Raw genomic sequence first — 8381 nt, forward strand, 5'->3', positions numbered from 1 at the left:
CCTCACACAGTATTTGTCACACATGAGAACAGTTAGAAATTATAAAACATTTTGCATTGAAATAAGATAATGTGGGCCATGATGCACAGAGACACAAATGATGGGACATCATCAAGTTATATCACACACTGAGGTAAGTCTATTGTTGTGAAGTGTCAAGAGCCGTGATACTTGAGGGTTTCCTACAACACCCTTTACAGTACTGTACTATAAAAAATGAACATCAAAATCATACTTAAACTATACCTTAACTAAAAACATTAACTTTAGCATCTTTTAAAAATTAAGTTTGAAAATATTTGGTAAAGAGTCTCAATGTTCATTTTGTCCCAAGTCATGGTAAGATAACTAATCTGCTTCAGGTAGTCTTGAAATAATTTTGATTATTTTTTTGTTTGTTTTTTAGACCACTGTCTCCATGAAGCAGTTAGGGTACATTGTTAGGGTATGTCGTTTGGGTTTGATGTTAGGGCTCGTTGTTTGGGTTTGTTGTTAGGGTGCATTGTTACGTCTTCAGTTATAAGCAAAATAATCATGCCCTTTGAACCTCAGTGGCCCTGGGCCCTCACTATCTACAGTACTTCACCACATAAAGACAAATAACAAAATAATTGGTAAAGATAAGCAAAAACATCTGCAATGAAGAATGTCCTATTCCACACTGAAATTAGAGGAATACTTGTACCTAAATGACCCACAACTTCTTCAGGCTTAAGTTTGTTCCTCAACACTGGCTCTGAGTACTGTACCTGGTCTCAGTAGTACCTGGTCTCAACTACCTCTTCTCAAATAACAAGTTCTGCTCCTGAAAGCATTTTAAATTGAAACCATCATTGTATCACTTAACCCCCTCATGGTCTTTCAACACAGATTTTGTTGCTAAGCACTCTCAAGCTGACACGACCCCTTCTGTTCGGCCATACCTCACACTGAGAGCACCCCTCCCATAAACAGAAATGCTGGAACAGTGGACCGACCCAATCAACCACCTAAGTTCCTCCCACTAGCCTAGTTGGCTGGCAGATGCATGTCTTAAGGTGCAATTTGGGTCTGGCTCACTCTACCCAATGTTTACTAAAATGGAAAACCGTTCCTGTTACCGACACAACCTACGTTGACAGACTGCGAGGGGGGTGAGATTTCCGACCATGGACAAGAGTACCAGAGGGTTAATGGTACCACATGTGTTGGTTGCGTCTCTTTATTCAAGCAGCTATCTGGTCTAAAGGTCTTACCTATTCTAACCTAACCTAACCTTACTGGAATATAAGAATGTACAATACAGGTATACCTCTATGATAGGGCTGTGTTCCTGAAAACCACATTGTAAACTGGATAATCGTAAAAACTCATCATCCTAAACCAAGATGAACCTATATGTGTGTGCAGTGCATCACAATGGCCCTCATTTAACCTGAGTACAGTAATAACAAACAAAAAATTCAAGGCCTTTGTTAACCGAGTAAAATGATGGTCATTTTACGTTTGGAATTTGAGAAGGAAAAAGGAAGTTAACCCATAAAGCTGCCAAGGGTTCAAAGACTGCAACATGTTATCATACGTCAGCAAATGTGACACAACACATATATACAGTACAGAACACAGTCTCAGCAGCCCACATTAGGGTATCCACATTGCCTCATCTTGTTCCACTCACGAAAAACAAACAATGTGTCCATTTACCTTTTAAATTGTTTGATTCTGGGAAAACCTCATCAAAAATATATCTCAGTCATCATATTTCACCATCAACATTTTCCACACCATCATTGTTTAAGAATATTACATAAGAACAAAAACCAATAAAACTTAAAATCGTTTTTTTTTAAATTCAACATTTCTCAACACAATGTTTACATAATCTTAAATAATGATTATAATAACCAGATCTTAACAGCCAGGAGGTTATTTTTATATTTCAGAGTGGGGTGGGAGCACTCAAGCCAATTTGGGGATAGTGGTTAACATATCTCTAAATCAAGAGTCAGGAATGTTGACCACTTTCCCCAAGCTTTTTCGACTCCCCTGATAACTGAAAACGTCTCCTCTATCATCTTATAGTCTGTCTACTAAGTGTGTACAATAACAAAACTCCTTCACTTCCTATTCCATATATCTCTCCCACCATCCTCAGCTCAGGTACATCATAATATTAACCAAAATAAACACTAACTTCACAATATATAGTAAAAATTACTTCCATGTGTTAATAAAAGGATTCATCAGATTAGATTGGTCACTATTGATACCAAGAGTAACAACTTAGGTGAAGAAGTGCAAGAAGCTAACACCTGGGACACTGGTAGCACCTTTATACACTACCTGTGAACCTCCAACTTACAGTATTTCCTGCACTGACAACCTTCCCAAACTTCCCTCACAGAAAAAAAAAAAAAAATCATATAGGCACAATTCACATATGCAAGTGACATGGAGTTTGATATATCACTTGATTTAGTGATAACCATCTGAACTTAAGTCATTGAAAAAACAAAAGAAAAAAAATACCTGTTGAATCAGCTCTCCCAATAGTGAGCTGCAATACAAAACACACCAAAAGTTATCTGATTGCTGTAGGTCACACTGCTACTATGTCACTGAACCATCGGCCATAACTTTCTTCTCAATATCTAACACAATCAAATAATTCATGTGAAAATATCATTCAATAAGAAAAGAAAATAAGGTAATGGCAGTGATTAGTGTGACAGTAAGACTCTGTTTCCTTCCTGCCACTAAACACCACCCAGCCAACATCACCAGACGTGGCAAGACTCTCGCCTTAACTCAATAAACACTATGCAAAATTTTGTATGAATTTCTAGATGACAAAAATTAACTCTAACATTAATAAACAATTTTTTTTTACTCTCAGGCAGGAAAAGTAGACAAAACAATCTCTCCTCCAGACAGGCAATGAAAACAAAAGGGGTGACAGAGTTAACAATAATAGTAGGTTATTTACACTCGCTGATACACACAAAATATCGCTAATAAATCTGTATTGTATTTGGGGTAATTTCAGAACTTTCTCTCTCTGTCTCTTTCCTTCTCTGACTCTCTTTCTCCCTGTATCTTTCTCAACAAACCATCACCTGTGGTGTCAGGAACAAGTGAAGGGAGGAACTACCTATCTAGAGGGTCAACAGACTCATACAAGGTCTCACCAATACTGTGTCACACTTGTCACAACTCTCATTTGTGCGTTATTGTTACAAGTGTCGAGACCAACAACATACACAAGACGACACATTCACAAACCACTACGGTACAGTTTACGGTACTCTGGGGCGGTCGTAAAGTCCCTGTGCGCCTCTAATGATGATGAACAATATACTGTACAGTGCTTGCTTTGTTTCTCTTGTTATACTGACATTGTTTTTAGTCCTACCTTGTTCTACTTAAGAGTAAATACTGGTAAATGGTATTCACTTCCAACATGTACTGTGACCATTTCTAATATTTATTGTAAGTAAAATAAGATATACAACAATTTGAGTATAACAAAGAACCACTATAAGTATTACTGGTGCACCGGGATTTATAGCTCACCCAGTGGAAATCAACACTACCATCTGGTTTTTTTTCATTTATATATACACTACCAACAGAGTCTCCTACAGAACCAATATATTCACTGCTCATCACTTATATAAAATTGATTGTATATATGCCCAGTTTGTTTGTCATAGCCAATACTAGTGGTTCATGCTGTAATACTATAGTACTGCAAGGGATTAAGTACAGTATACGTAATAGAAAAGTCAGCACGATACTACTGCTACTAATACATTACTTCCATCAGCGTGAAGATGATATGTTGCCTATGTTCTACCTACAACTAATACACAGATAATCTCTTACAACTAATACAGTACATAGTCGATGATTACAAACTATGAATCATGTGAACACCAGCACCCTCAAGCTTATATCACCTAATAATTAAACACCCTAATCTAACCCAAACATCCCCAGGTAGCATTAATGTATTTAATCATATAGGTGAAAATAAGCTGGGGGTGGTTAATCTTCATGTGATCCTAAACTACCAATAATATGTGTGATGTTTGTAGTTACATGTTGAGCTCTGGGAAAATAATAATAAACTAGCTTACTATAGGAGCAGCCAGGGTGAAGGGTCAGCACAATGGTATATGATCTCTCTTAACTCTATAATTATTCTGCTATCACAAGTCACTACATAGCTGCTGATCTTCCAACTTTTATTATAACAATATTAAAAGCTGTACTCTAATGTTCATCACCATAACATTATCAAAAGGTTTTCCTTAATGTTTATTTTTCCCAGGATGATCTCAAATCATCATATTTCACCTTTTCCCAGGATGAGGAAGAGGGTTGTATGGTCTGGCTGCCACTCTGTGTACTATATCTGATGACAGCTTAATTTAACTAAAAACAGCTTGATGTACACCTCAACTAAAGACAGCATGATGTACACCTCAACTAAAGACAGCATGATGTACACCTCAACTAAAGACAGCTTGATGTACACCTCAACTAAAGACAGCTTGATGTACACCTCAACTAAAGACAGCTTGATGTACACCTTAACTAAAGACAGCTTGATGTACACCTCAACTAAACTAAAAACAGCCTAACAAATACTTCAAGATAAACAACGACAGTATGACACACATTTCAGGACTACTATAATAGTACTATGACACTTTGAAGATCACTATGACAGTATGACACACACTCCATGGCCAATTATGACAGTTTGACTGGACAAACAAACACTCAAGGAAAACTAACAATATGACACACACACACACTTCAGTAAGCGACTTAGGTGATGAAGGCACTTTCTACCTGTGACTTCAGCAAAATATTATTATGAGCCTGAACAAAACAACAATGGCACTAGTGGACGGTACTGTACGTGACGTTGAAAAAATATAAACAACACCGTCACGTTTCTCATTACGGGTAGAAGCAAGAGTGACAGAATGTAGGTGGTCTTTACTCCTCGATACGAGTAGCTGGGTTTGTGTTACTCATATTATTGTTTCTATTATGTCCTCAGTTACTCAAAGTTATTTTCTTGGTACAGAGGGGGGGGAGGTATATGTGAGCAAAATAGGAGTCAACCTCATGGATTGATTGAAGTGGTGGGTAGGTGGGTGAGTCAATGAGTGGGTGTAAGTGGGTGGGAAGGTGAGCGGGTGAGTGGGTATGTTTGTCCACACGAGCATCACTCTTGCTGTACATAAACACGGGAAAAGATAAGATACCTTATCTACTTAGCCATCTTGTTCATAAACCTCACTCACCAAAATAAATAAATAAATAAATAAATAAATAAATAAAATTCCTAAGCTTTCAAAATACAACACAGCTCTTCATTACTGGCAGTCCCATCATCCTGGTAGACGACAAAAGACTATAATACTATATATCCAAAGTTACATCATCACTATCATCCCCACCACCACCATAATCACCACCACTACCACCATCATCACCAGTCAGCAGTATATCATCATCATATTCAACACTTGCATCTGTAGGTTAGCTGACACTCAGAGATACATGGTGTGTGAGATAATAGAAACATAAGTGTGTAAAGTTCAGCAGTTTATACATGATCGTGTGATAACAATACAGTTGGTAGGTATAGGTACGCTACACATCATCACTGTGACCATTCTATCTAGTGTCTACAGTCTTACATATTAAAAAAAAAAAAATTGTTGGCTTAAAGGAACAGTAACTTATTTCCTCAACAACAACAACAAAAACTTACATAAAATAATATATATAATGAACTACTTGATAGCTTTGGCATGTAAGGTAAATATTGTCCTGAACTGGGTAGAGAAATAATGAAGTGGGGTTAGGTTAGATTGGATAAGGTTAGGTTAGATTGGGCTAGGTTAGGTTAAGTTTCCCGACTCAGCTACAGGTGGTGGAGGAAACTCTTACTCTACTGTTGCAGGAGGAAGGAACTGTACCAGCAATAAATGAAGATTGTTGTCATGTCACTGTATCTCAATTGGTCAACGGTCAGGGTCTTGTGGCACCGTTCACACAGTCTCTTTCCACACTGGACAACAACTTTCAGAAATCACAATAACATTTCCAGGGGAGCCAGCAAGTGAGAGCAGATGATTAGCCACAAACTTGATCACTCACCACACCTTGGAGAAACCAACGGCAATGAACAAACACAATTACTATACTGAAATATTTGTAATAAACAAATATAATTACACTTAAATAAGGAAATAAATCAAATGACCTTATAACTAAAAACATATTCAATAAACTTAAAGTTACAAAACATAATTATATAAGAAGCATCAGAGGGTTTACATGAAGGGGGGTGACCTCCTCCCGTGTGGCACTATGAGGCAACGAAATAAAAAAGAAAAACTTAAGGGCTATAAAAGAAATCAAGTACGCAGCTTTGGCATTGTGGTGGGATTGAGAGAAGGTGCTAGGCAAGATTCACACCACTAAACTCACCTACACATTGCTGTACTATTACATCAGCATTTCTCTGCATTACTCGTGCACTCAGCCTAACACTTCTTCTGTACTATACAATATTACTTGTGCACTCAGTCTAACACTCCTCTGTAGTATCCTAATACTCGTGCACTAGTCTAACACTCCTCTGTACTGTATTACACGTGCACTTGTCTCACACTTCTGTAAAATTATACTGTATTCATAAAAAAACTACATGGCAAAAAAGTAAAATGGCACACTTTATCAAGACCCATCAACACCCTAAATAATAAAAGTAATATAGACTGATGCGTCTGTCACCCAAAACTCTCCACTGATCTATTATATTCAACCAAAATAACCACAATATTTACTGCATTACTGCTGCTGCTGCTATTACTTCACCACACACAAAGAAAATACATGGGAATCATGTTTAATTCCCCTCATCATAGTAACAGCTCTTAAGCATCAAAACTTTACACAATGAAGCTCAAGTCCAACAACTAAGACTTATTTAATTCAATGCCAACTAGTCCAAGTTAATGGGTGTAAGGTGTAAGGTGTAAGACAGTTGGGTATACTGTACAGTACTTGGTGTGTGGATGACAGAGGCATCAGCTGGTGGCATGATCATTGGCACGGCACTCTTCATCATCATTATCATCATCATCATCATCATCATAAAGCAAAATCCAAGAGTCACTTTTAAACTTCATCAACATCTATGATATTTCTTGTAATTTCTGAGGTGTTCAGGTACTGTGCGTGGTCTACCATCTGCTACAGCTTCACCAGACACGCTTACAGACATCAACAGCTCACTATTCACTACACATTCCACACCAGAAGGAATATAACTTGGATAAACTATGTCACGTCAAGGTAATATATTATCACTTCAAGAGTAAGTCAATTTAGATGTGAACACCTGGTGGGTTGGTCAAGTGTGTTATGAATACCTGGTGGGTGGGTCAAGTGTGTTCAACATTATAAACTAGTTCTCCAGCTCAGCACAAAGACCAGAAACTGCAACTTTTAACCCAACCTCAACACTTTTCCTCACTACAGTACTTCTCTTCCTTTTATAAAACACCAACCAGATAATTAACTACTGGCAACTGACACCAAGGAAGATTACAATGATCAATAACCAAGAAGGAACAATGTGGTGTACTAACTGTATAAATCTACCACAAGTTACAGTATTTACTCTCCAAGAGTTTCTATAAGTGGCAGACCAGGGAGCAAGGAATTACAAGTGAAAAAATACAATTAAATGTATGTTTTAGAGGCCTGGCTGGGGTGTTCATAGCTGTGTCCAAGGCCTAGCTGGGGTGTTCATAGCTGTGTCCAAGGCCTAGCTGGGGTGTTCATAGCTGCCATTATTTTTCCTCTCATTGCATGTCTGGTCTGGAGTGCCTCATGTAATACACTGACAGATGTTATAAATCTCCAGATACCTCAAGAGATCATATCACAAGTTCAAAATGGACACCTTACTGTTTTTGTAACCTGTATTATGTACAGTATATGTAAAAAAAATATATGACATTTACAAAATTTCTTCAGGTTTTCAAATCAATGTTACACCAACTTTAAGCATGTTAAAAATATTCAGGCTTTTCAGTCGACACGATGATGACAATTTTCAGGATCACAGACGCACTATCAACGTCTTCTTCGGCACACACACAAACGTTCCCCTGACAGCAGAGTGTTGTGCCATTTCTCAACCCGTGACATGACCCTTTTTATATTCATATGGTACTGGCTAACACACAGGTCAGAAATTTATTGATAGTCACAAAGATATTCTCCTACAGTTTCATGCCAGGTTCTGGGTTGATGGGAGTCACCGGAGGAAAATGATGAGCCTTTGTATCAAGAAGATAACTTAA

The sequence above is a fragment of the Homarus americanus genome, unplaced genomic scaffold, assembly GCF_018991925.1.
Source record: "Homarus americanus isolate GMGI-L3 unplaced genomic scaffold, GMGI_Hamer_2.0 scaffold50564, whole genome shotgun sequence".
Classification (NCBI taxonomy): domain Eukaryota; kingdom Metazoa; phylum Arthropoda; class Malacostraca; order Decapoda; family Nephropidae; genus Homarus; species Homarus americanus.